We start from the raw sequence: 13124 nt of genomic DNA, 5'->3' as shown, positions 1-13124 counted from the left end.
ACAAGGCACAAACCATTTGGAATGTGATATTCTTCTTATGGTCATGATCGTACAGGTACACACACACACACACACACACACACACACACACACACACACACACACACACACACACACACACACACACACACACACACACACACACACACACACAAACTTCTCATCCAATAGAGGCAACCAATAAAGTACTATTGATCAATTTGAAAGGCATCAATAATTGTAATTTATCAAAGTCTAATTGAGCAAGCAAATGTATGCAATAATATATGATATGTATTAATGTGTATAAGAAGAACATTTAAAAGCAAAGTTGCAATAGTGTAAGTATCTCATCAGTCTAAGGATATTTGACACGTCCTACTAACACCTATGTAAATCAAATCAAAACATTCCATAGGTATTAGATATACAGTTATATCTCTGGACAGGCTAAGTGCTATTTCCTCCATATTGCTTCCACCTATCCACACACACTGACTCCGGTGAGGCTTCCCAATCCTGGTCCAGGGACCCAAGGCGGTACACGTTTTGTTTTTAGCTTAATTCAACTAATAAACTTCTCATCAAGCATTTGGTTGAATCAGGTTTGTGAGTGCGAGGGCAAAAAAAAAATGTGCCCCCTTAAGGGTCCGTGGGACCAGGATTGGGACACATGGGTAGGGGCTTGGAAAGGATTTGGAATTTTGATTTGGAACACAAACAGGAAGTTAAGTGCTGAGAGGGTGGGGCTGCTTTCCTTACATCACTTCCTGAGAAGTGATTTCCCGTCCTCCAGTTCCTCTGTGTACGTTGGCTCTGAAGGGGTTAACACACAGAGCAAACCTGTTAAAACAGACCCAGAATAAAGGTAGTGTGTGTGTGCTAGCTGTTCCTGTAAACTTCCAGTCATTATGCTAACACTAGTTAGCAATGGGCCTGAAACTACCTTCAAACTGCACACAGAGACATTCAAATGTCCATTAGTGATAGAAACCACAAACCTACTCCAAACCTACTCTAGACTTGATCAGTGTCTACAGATACCTTCAACAACATAAAAGTCGTTCACACAGCAGCATCTTCAAAGTGGAAAAGCATAAGAGATCGGTTCTCATGCTTGGTTAAAAAAGGGATTGACAACCTGTCAACTGCTTGACAGCCAATCAATTGGTGAGGGGGCGGGACATTCTTGGCCACTGCTGTACCCTGATTGGTCCAGATCCATACCAATCATTCTGATTTCAGTGTCAGGGTCCGTTGAGTCGAGTGTAATCGGTGAACTCAGCAGGGATTGGTTCAAGACAGCATAAAAAAAATATATATATATCACTGTTCTCGTCTGTGATTGGTTGGTTGTAGTGTCAGTCACTGAGTGCTACCCGATAGGATGGTTAGTGCCGCCTCCACACTGGCGGTGTGTCTAAGATCCGGCAGGTCTGCTGCCAACAGGACCTCCAAGACCGAATACTGAGAGAGGGAGACCGAGGGAAGAGAAGAGAGACAGAGAGAAGAGAAGAGACAGTTGCAATCAGTCTGATTATACTTCATCATTGTTGGTCAACTAATGTACCTGCAGGCCAGAACACACCCAGTCAGTCAGTCAGTACCTGCAGGCCAGAACACACCCAGTCAGTCAGTCAGTACCTGCAGGCCATAACACACCCAGTCAGTCAGTCAGTACCTGCAGGCCAGAACACACCCAGTCAGTCAGTCAGTACCTGCAGGCCAGAACACACCCAGTCAGTCAGTCACCTGCAGGCCAGAACACACCCAGTCAGTCAGTCAGTACCTGCAGGCCATAACACACCCAGTCAGTCAGTCAGTACCAGTGTACCTGCAGGCCATAACACACCCAGTCAGTCAGTCAGTACCTGCAGGCCAGAACACACCAGTCAGTCAGTCAGTACCTGCAGGCCATAACACACCAGTCAGTCAGTCAGTAGTACCTGCAGGCCAGAACACACCCAGTCAGTCAGTCAGTACCTGCAGGCCATAACACACCCAGTCAGTCAGTACCTGCAGGCCATAACACACCCAGTCAGTCAGTCAGTACCTGCAGGCCATAACACACCCAGTCAGTCAGTCAGTACCTGCAGGCCAGAACACACCCAGTCAGTCAGTCAGTACCTGCAGGCCATCACACCCAGTCAGTACCTGCAGGCCATAACACACCCAGTCAGTCAGTCAGTACCTGCAGGCCAGAACACACCCAGTCAGTCAGTACCTGCAGGCCATAACACACCCAGTCAGTCAGTACCTGCAGGCCATAACACACCCAGTCAGTAGTACCTGCAGGCCAGAACACACCCAGTCCAGTCAGTCAGTACCTGCAGGCCATAACACACCCAGTCAGTCAGTACCTGCAGGCCAGAACACACCCAGTCAGTCAGTACCTGCAGGCCAGAACACACCCAGTCAGTCAGTCAGTCAGTACCTGCAGGCCATAACACACCCAGTCAGTCAGTCAGTACCTGCAGGCCAGAACACACCCAGTCAGTCAGTCAGTACCTGCAGGCCAGAACACACCAGTCAGTCAGTCAGTACCTGCAGGCCATAACAACACACCCAGTCAGTCAGTACCTGCAGGCCATAACACACCCAGTCAGTCAGTCAAGTACAGTACTGCAGGCCAGAACACACCCAGTCAGTCAGTCAGTACCTGCAGGCCAGAGAAGATGAGTCCGACCCTCGTATTTGAACTGTCGTAGCAGGTCCCTGAGCTCGTTGACAACTGTATAGTCTACAGTATTGACATGATGACAGTCCAGGACCACTGACCTGGAGAGAGGCTGAGGAGACAGGGAGGAAGGGAGGGGGGGGGCATGCAAGAAGGAGGAAAGATTAGTCTCCCTGGGCAGACAGATTGCCTCCCACATTAACAATGTTCCAGCATTCAGGAATACACACACTCTCTCACCCTGCAGTGCCTGAGTGTATAGGACAGTGTTGGGGTACTCTGTGGAGGGGAAACTGGAGTCCACTATCTAACTCCATCACCAAACACCATGATCACACACCTGCACACACAGAGAGAACACGCACACACCTGTTACACACAGAGAGAACACGCACACACACCTGTTACACACAGAGAGAACACGCACACACACCTGTTACACACAGAGAGAACACGCACGCACACCTGTTACACACAGAGAGAACACACACCACACACCTGTTACACAGAGAACACACCTGCTACACACAGAGAACACACACACCTGTACACACAGAGAGAACACGCACACACACCTGTTACACACAGAGAGAACACGCACACACACCTGTTACACACAGAGCAGAACACGCACACACACCTGTTACACACAGAGATAACACGCACGCACACCTGTTACACACAGAGAGAACACGCACACACACCTGTTACACACAGAGAAAACACGCACGCACACCTGTTACACACAGAGAAAACACGCACGCACACCTGTTACACACAGAGAAAACACGCACGTTACACCTGTTACACACAGAGAAAACACGCACGCACACCTGTTACACACAGAGAGAACACGCAGGCACACCTGTTACACACAGAGAACACGCACGCACACCTGTTACACAGAGAAAACACGCACGCACACCTGTTACACACAGAGAAAACACGCACACACACCTGTTACACACACACACACACCTGTACACACAGAGAGAACACACAGAGAGAACACACACACACACACAGAGAGAACACACACACCTGTTACACAGAGACACACACACCTGTTACACACAGAGAGAACACACACACAGAGAGAACACACACAGAACACACACACACACCCGTTACACACAGAGAGAACACACACACCCGTTACACAGAGAACACACACACCCGTTACACACAGAGAGAACACACACACACCGTTACACACAGAGAGAACACACACACCCGTTACACACAGAGAGAACACACACACCCGTTGAGAGAACACACACACCTGAGAGAGAAACACACCCGACACAGAGAACACACACACCCGTTACACACAGAGAGAGAACACACACACCCGTTACACAGAGAGACACACACACCGTTACACACAGAGAGAACACACACACCCGCACACACAGAGAGAACACACACACCCGTTACACACAGAGAGACACACACACACACAGAGAGAACGCCACACACCCGTTGGCACAGAGAGAACACACACACACCCGTTACACAGAGAGAGAACACACACACCCAGTTACACACAGAGAGAACACACACACCCGTTGCACACAGAGAGAACACACACACCCGTTACACAGAGAGAACACACACACCGCACACAGAGAAACACACACCCGTTACACAGACACACAGAGAGAACACACACACCTGTTGAAGAGAGAACACACACACCTGTTACACACAGAGAACACACACCTGAGACACACACACCTGTTACACAGAGAGAACACACACACCTGTTACACACAGAGAGAACACACCCTATTTACCACAGAGAGAACACACACACACCTGTTAAAGCACACAGAGAATACACACACACCTGTTACACACAGAGAACACACACACCTGTTGGCCACAGAGAGAATACACACACCTGTTACACACACACACACACCCGTTACACAGACACAACCCATAGTATTATGCACACACACACAAATGAAATTTTACACGCACACATACACATTACCTTTATGCTGGGCCCGGCTACATTGTAAAGCAGCATGAGTCCAGAAACAACTACACCTCCCACACGCCGTACTGCACCTCCCAGAAACTCAACAGGAAGGTGATCAGGAACGGCACCAGATCAAGCTCTAAGACACACACACACAGATTTGAAAACACACACACATTTGAAAACACAAACACACACCCACACACACACACACATTTGAAAACACACTGACACACAAAGATAAGTCGCTCTGGATAAGAGCGTCTGCTAAATGACTTAAATGTAAATGTAAATGATGTAAAAACTGTGAGACAAAACACACAGATTCAACACAAACGACTCACTGCGTATCCTCCAGAACTGCATGACGACACGGTAGTCGACCAGGGAGCCACAGCACAGATGATGACTGCTGCCAGAAGCTTTAGGGACAGGTGGTAAAATGCCACCGTAAAAGGCCAGGACAAACATACCACCACACCTCAACACCAGACAGAGGCCTACACATTAATTACAGCAAGCACACCCCACGCACCCTCAACATCAGACAGATACCACACATTAATTATGCATATACTAACTACTAAACCTCAACACCAGACAGATACCACACATTAATTACAGTATACTAACTACCACACCTCAACACCAGACAGATACCACACATTAATTACAGTATACGAACTACCACACCTCAACACCAGACAGATACCACACATTAATTACAGTATACTAACTACCACACCTCAACATCAGACAGATACCACACATTAATTACAGTATACGAACTACCACACCTCAACACCAGACAGATACCACACATTAATTACAGTATACTAACTACCACACCTCAACACCAGACAGATACCACACATTAATTACAGTATACGAACTACCACACCTCAACACCAGACAGATACCACACATTAATTACAGTATACTAACTACCACACCTCAACACCAGGGGGCGTCAGACACTACACAATAATTACAAGTGTACTGCAGTATTTACTAGTGTACTACAGTAAATAACTATACTACAACAACATTGCAGTACAGTACAGAGAGAGCGAGAAAGATGGATGGATAGGAGAGAGAGAGAAAGATGGATGGATAGGAGAGCGAGAAAGATGGATGGATAGGAGAGCGAGAAAGATGGGATGGATAGGAGAGAGCGAGAAAGATGGATAGAGAGAGAGAGAAAGATGGATGGATAGGAGAGAGCGAGAAAGATGGATGGATAGGAGAGAGCTTGAGAAAGATGGATGGATAGGAGAGGAGAGAAAGATGGATGGATAGGAGAGAGAGAAAGATGGATGGATAGGAGAGAGAGAAAGATGGATAGATAGGAAAGAGAGCGGAGAAAGATGGATGGATAGGAGGATAGAGAGAGAAAGATGGATGGATAGGAGAGAGAGAGAAAAAGATGGATGGATAGGAGAGAGCGAGAAAGATGGATGGATAGGAGAGAGAGCGAGAAAGATGGATGGATAGGAGAGAGCGAGAAAAGATGGATGGATGGGAGGGATGGATGAGAGAGAAAGATGGATGGAAGATGGATGGATAGGAGAGAGAGAAAGATGGATGGATGGAGAGAGAGAAAGATGGATGGAGAGAGAGAAAGATGGAAAGATGGAGGAGAGAGAGAGAAAGATGAATGGATAGGAGAGAGCGAGAAAGATGATGAGAGAGAAAGATGGATGGATAGGAGAGAGAGAGAAAGAAAGATGAATGGATAGGAGAGAGAGAAAGAAAGATGGATGGATAGGAGAGAGAGAGAAAGATGAAATGGAGATGGATGGATAGAGAGAGAGAAAGATGGATGGATAGGAGAGAGAGAGAAAGATGGATGGATAGGAGAGAGAGAAATGATGAATGGATAGGAGAGAGAGAAAAAGATGGATGGATAGGAGAGAGAGAAAAAGATGGATGGATAGGAGAGAGAGAAAGATGGATAGGAAGAGAAGAAAGAAAGGGAGTGATATTTGTAGTAAATTCTGTCTTACCAGTGACTATGCCTCCGGCTGGTGTACACACCCTGTCTGGGAGTTCACTGCAGTCCTGAACACACAGGAAACACACAGAAACATTAGTGTTGTCACCATGTCAGTATTTTCCATGGCAAAAAAATAAAACACTAAGCAGACTAAACTCCTTTAAAACGTACTTTTTGTAACATATTGTGTGGTACAACTTGCAAAATAAACAAAAATGTGATTCTGGGTGAAAACATTAGGACTGTTTGAAGAGCTTCAGTCTGCTTCATGTTGTGTTTCCTTTGTTTCCTTACTTCCTAGTATCACCATACTGGTGTCATGGCAACACTAATGCACACACCTTCCGAAGCTTCCTGTGACCGGATAGGCTGAGACGAAGGATCCTTATAATGTTGGTTAGACCAATAGCAAACAGTTCCTGATTGGCATTGATCCTATAGTCATTCTGACTGGCTGGGGATTCAAATCAAACTTTATTCAAAGTGCATTTAAACTCACTTAAAAGCAAAGAAGATAGAGAAACAGAATAATTATGCAAGATTTTTAAGATATTCCATCCTCAATGTGACTTCTCTGGTCAAATAAATAACAATAATAAAATAATAATAAACATTTAACAACACACGTTGGTACAGAAAGAGCGCACTACAATACATCGCACACATCACACACACACACACACACACACACACACACACACACACACACACACACACACACACACACACACACACACACACTCACACAGCTCCTCATCAAGGCTTTAGCGATGGCAATGCTCTCCAGTACTCCCCATGAAGGGGATGACAGCCAGCCCTCCTCCAAAATCCTGCCACGGGATTGGTCAGAAGGGGCTTTTCAATCACTCATATCCGAGATGTGATTGGACAACGGAGTTCTAATGACTAATTACTGTTCCCTGATTGGCTTAGCATACTGACCAAGAGCGACTGGGGACCTTTGCTGTAATAGCTTGTTACTTTTCACTGTAACCTAATTAGAAAACACATTACTGTGACAACTCAACACTAACAAATCAATACTGTAATATCATTGGTTCAGCTCGCTCTCCCCTGCTCTCCCCAACGGTGATAACTACATTACGACACCCACTCTCCAGTGTCAACTCTGTATCCAAATTGGTCCGTCCACCTGCCACTCCCCCACCCTGTATCCCTATTGGTCCATCCACCTGCCACTCCCCCACCCTGTATCCCTATTGGTCCGTCCACCTGCCACTCCCCACCCTGTATCCCTATTGGTCTGTCCACCTGCCACTCCCCCCACCCTGTATCCCTATTGGTCTGTCCACCTGCCACTCCCCCACCCTGTATCCCTATTGGTCTGTCCACCTGCCACTCCCCCACCCTGTATCCCTATTGGTCCGTCCACCTGCCACTCCCCCACCCTGTATCCCTATTGGTCTGTTACTCACATCTATGATCTCTCCAAAGCTGATGCTGGTACCATTGGGCGTGGTCTCGGAGAGGGGAGGGGCTCTGAACGGCGGCAGGCCCTGGGATGTTTTCCCGGTAATGGTGAAGACCGGTGAGTCAAACGCGTTCCATGAGAACGCCAGGAAGGTCGCCGCCACTACGACCAACGCATTACGCACTGAGGTGGGGAGACACACACATTATACTCTCCCTCTCACACACACACACACACACACACACACACACACACACACACACACACACACACACACACACACACACACACACACACACACCCCTCCCCCTACCGGTACTGACCGGTAGCGATGCCCCAGACCAGACTGTGAGCGGCCCGGGTGAGGAGGGCCTCCTGTTCTGACGGGGGTTCCAGGGTCCTCTTCATCCACTGCAACGTCACCAGCAGACACAGACACAGCAGACCTAGAACCACGTCTCCTATCCTACACACACACACACACACACACACACACACACATTACAACGATATTAAACACACACACACACGTTACAACATTACACACACACATTAAATGATATTACACAAACACACACACACACACACACACACACACACGTTACAACAACATTACACACACACACACACACACAAAGTGTAGCCTACTGTAGGTCTACTCTACCTGGTCTCAGGTTTCCTGTAGAAGGTGTAGACCGGTCCTCTACTCTACCTGGTCTCAGGTATCCTGTAGAAGGTGTAGACTAGTCCTCTACTCTACCTGGTCTCAGGTATCCTGTAGAAGGTGTAGACCAGTCCTCTGCTCTACCTGGTCTCAGGTATCCTGTAGAAGGTGTAGACCAGTCCTCTGCTCTACCTGGTCTACCTGGAAAGGTGTAGACCCAGTCCCTCTACTCTACCTGGTCTCCAGGTATCCTGTAGAAGGTGTGGACCAGTCCTCTACTCTACTCTAGGTATCCTGTGGAAGGTGTAGACCAGTCCACTCTACCTGGTCTCAGGTATCCTGTAGAAGGTGTAGACCAGTCCTCTACTCTACCTGGTCTCAGGTATCCTGTAGAAGGTGTAGACCAGTCCTCTACTCTACCTGGTCTCAGGTATCCTGTAGAAGGTGTAGACCAGTCCTCTACTCTACCTGGTCTCAGGTATCCTGTAGAAGGTGTAGACCAGTCCTCTACTCTACCTGGTCTCAGGTATCCTGTAGAAGGTGTAGACCAGTCCTCTACTCTACCTGGTCTCCACCTGGAAAGGTGTAGACCAGTCCTCTACCCCTGGTCTCAGGTATCCTGTGGGTGTAGACCAGTCCCTACTCTACCTGGTCTCAGGTATCCTTAGGGTGTAGACCAGTCCTCTCCTACCTGGTCAGGTATCCTGTAGAAGGTGTAGACTAGTCCTCTACTCTACCTGGTCTCAGGTATCCTGTAGAAGGTGTAGACCAGTCCTCTACTCTACCTGGTCTCAGGTATCCTGTAGAAGGTGTAGACCAGTCCCTCTACTCTACCTGGTCTCAGGTATCCTGTAGAAGGTGCAGACCAGTCCCCTACTCTACCTGGTCTCAGGTTTCCTGTAGAAGGTGTAGACCAGTCCTACTCTACCTGGTCTACCTGGTCTCAGGTATCCTGTAGAAGGTGTAGACTAGTCCCTCTACTCTACCTGGTCTCAGGTATCCTGTAGAAGGTGTAGACCAGTCCCCTACTCTACCTGGTCTCAGGTATCCTGTAGAAGGTGTAGACCAGTCCTCTACTCTACCTGGTCCAGGTCAGGCATCCTGTAGAAGGTGTAGACCAGTCCCTCTACTCTACCTGGTCTCAGGTATCCTGTAGAAGGTGTAGACCAGTCCTCTACCTGGTCTACCTGGTCTCAGGTATCCTGTAGAAGGTGTAGACCAGTCCTCTACTCTACCTGGTCTCAGGTATCCTGTAGAAGGTGTGTCCAGACCAGTCCTCTACTCTACCTGGTCTCAGGTATCCTGTAGAAGGTCCTGTGGTCTCAGAAGGTGTAGACCAGACCTGTCTCAGGTATCCTGTAGAAGGTGTAGACCAGTCCTCTACCTGGTCTCAGGTATCCTGTAGAAGGTGTAGACCAGTCCTCTACTCTACCTGGTCTCAGGTATCCTGTAGAAGGTGTAGACCAGTCCTCTACTCTACCTGGTCTCAGGTATCCTGTAGAAGGTGTAGACCAGTCCTCTACTCTACCTGGTCTCAGGTATCCTGTAGAAGGTGTAGACCAGTCCCCTACTCTACCTGGTCTCAGGTATCCTGTAGAAGGTGTAGACCAGTCCTCTACTCTACCTGGTCTCAGGTATCCTGTAGAAGGTGTAGACCAGTCCTCTACTCTACCTGGTCTCAGGTATCCTGTAGAAGGTGTAGACCAGTCCTCTACTCTACCTGGTCTCAGGTATCCTGTAGAAGGTGTAGACCAGTCCTCTACTCTACCTGGTCTCAGGTATCCTGTAGAAGGTGTAGTAGACCTGCAGGAAGAACTCATGAGGTATGTCCTTCAGTCCCCTGTAGCACATTCTGAGACAAAACAACACTGGTCTCAGGTATTAACACTGTCCTCACACCTGGTCTCGTTGTCAGAAGGTGTGTATTGTGTGTGAGGTGTAAGGATGTCCTCTACTCTACCTGTGTGTGTGTGTGTGTGTGTGTGTGTGTGTGTGTGTGTGTGTGTGTGTGTGTGTGTGTGTGTGTGTGTGTGTGTGTGTGTGTGTGTGTGTGTGTGTGTGTGTGTGTGTGTGTGTGTGTGTGTGTGTGTGTGTGTGTGTGTGTGTGTGTGTGTGTCACCTTGACTTGACCGAAGCCTATGGTTACCGCGGCAGCACAGGTGAAGCCTTTGATCACCGGAAATGAGATGAAGTCCAGAAGAAACCCTGAAACCAGAAATTATCTAGAAATAGAACTTCCCCTTGAGGATTATCTAGAACCATAACTATGAGGGTAATCTAGAACCATAACTACGAGGTAATCTAGAACCAGCACTATGATGATCCCGGAACCAGATCTACGAGGGTGATCTCTGAACCAGAACTACGAGGATGATCTAGAACCAGACTACAAGGTTCATCTAGAACCAGGACTATGAGGTGCATCTAGAACCAGGACTATGAGGTGCATCTATAACCAGGACTATGAGGGTAATCTAGAACCATAACTAAGTGAGGGTAATCTAGAACCATTACTATGAGGATGATCTAGAACCATAACTGTGAGGGTGATCTAGAACCAGAACTATGAGGGATTATCTAGAACCATACCTGAGGGTGATCTAGAACCATAACTATGAGGGTAATCTAGAACCAGCACTATGATCCCGAACCAGAACTACGGTGATCTCGAACCAGAACTACGAGGATGATCTAGAACCAGGACTACAAGGTTCATCTAGAATCAGGACTACGAGGGTAATCTAGAACCATAACTATGAGGGTGATCTAGAACCATGACTACAAGGGTGAGGATCTAGAACCAGAACTAGAAGACAATCTACAACAAACTATTATTTCTCCCTACTAATAGTAGTAGAGCCGCAGCAGTCTGTATGGTTCCACAGATCAGGCTGAGGAGGACGGCTCGGACCGGGTCTCCCCCCACGTAGGAGGCACACAGCAGGGACATGATGGCAGTAGGACCCAGGGTTACATCCTTGGAGGTTCCCAGAAACGTATAGATGAACCCACCCATGAAGGCTGAGTACAAGCCGTACTGTAGAGAGGGGGATAATTTGACTTAAAGGAAGTAGAGAGAGCTGCACTTCCTAACCTCCTGCCAAATGTATAATCATATTAGAGACATACATTTCCTTCAGATTACACAGACCCACAAAGAATTCGAAAACAAATCCAATTTTGATAAACTCCCATATCTACTGGGTGAAATACCACAGTGTTCCATCACAGCAGCAAGATTTGTGACCTGTTGCCACAAGAAAAGGGCAACCAGTGAAGAACAAACACCATTGTAAATACAACCCATATGTATTTATTTTCCATTTTGTACTTTAACTAACTATTTGCACATCGCTACAACACTGTATATAGACATAACATGACATTTGAAATGTCTTTATTATTTTGGAAAATGTGTGAGTGTAATGTTTACTGTTAGGTTTTAGTGTTTATTTCACGTTTGTTCATCCATTTCACTTGGCAACGTAAACATATGATTCCCATAACAATAAAGCCATTTGAATTGAATTGAGAGACAGAGAGACAGAGACCGAGACAGAGAGAGAGACAGAGAGACAGAGACAGAGAGACAGAGAGACAGAGAGAGAGACAGAGAGACAGAGACAGAGAGAGAGACAGAGAGAGAGACAGAGAGAGAGACAGAGAGAGAGACAGAGACAGAGAGAGAGACAGAGACAGAGACAGAGACAGAGAGAGAGACAGAGAGAGAGAGGGAGAGAGGAGGTAGAAAGGTAGAGAGAGAGAGAGAGAGGTCTGGGTAGGAAACAAAAAGAGAGTAGAGGAGAAGTGAGGGGGATTGTAGGAGAAAATGGAGGGAGAAGAGTGTTATATCAGGTAGCAGGTCAAAGAGTCCCCGAGGTAAAGCTGTAGTGTACTAAAACATGAGAGGACTTGATGACTATGGTCTATAGACACTCAGGCCTATGAACGGTGTCGCAACTGTGTCCCTATTCTCTAAACGATTCATTCCCCCATAGGGCTCCGGTCAAAAGTAGTGCACTATATAGGACATAGGGTGCCATTTGGGATGCACATTGAGGTCTATAAAGCTATATGATCCAATAACATGTTGAAAATTACACTCAACTATGCTTACTGTGAGGGGTTGGATAATGTAACAACATAGGTATGCCAAAAGTTTATTAATACAACACTAGAAACAGCATGTGATCCTTCTGGCGTGAGAGGCCTTGTCCCAGAGATATAGCAGGTACTTCTACTACCACTCACCAGTACAGGTAGGCCAAACTATTTAACCTCGACTCCTCCCTCTCACCTGTACAGATATACCCTGCCCCCAGCCCCTCCCTCTCACCTGTACAGATATACCCTGCCCCTTGGCTCCTCCCTCTCACCTGTACAGATATA

At 47.2% G+C, this 13124-nt stretch overlaps 1 pseudogene; it reads right to left on the bottom strand.

Moving 5' to 3' along the window:
• Positions 1 to 1114: 1114 nt before the first annotated feature.
• Positions 1115 to 13004, bottom strand: LOC124029796 (annotated as a pseudogene).
• Positions 13005 to 13124: the final 120 nt, after the last annotated feature.

The sequence above is a fragment of the Oncorhynchus gorbuscha genome, unplaced genomic scaffold (genome assembly GCF_021184085.1).
Source record: "Oncorhynchus gorbuscha isolate QuinsamMale2020 ecotype Even-year unplaced genomic scaffold, OgorEven_v1.0 Un_scaffold_7727, whole genome shotgun sequence".
Taxonomy (NCBI): Eukaryota; Metazoa; Chordata; class Actinopteri; order Salmoniformes; family Salmonidae; genus Oncorhynchus; species Oncorhynchus gorbuscha.
Note: the sequence above shows the minus strand (reverse complement) of the source record. Positions and strands in the feature narration are given on the sequence as shown.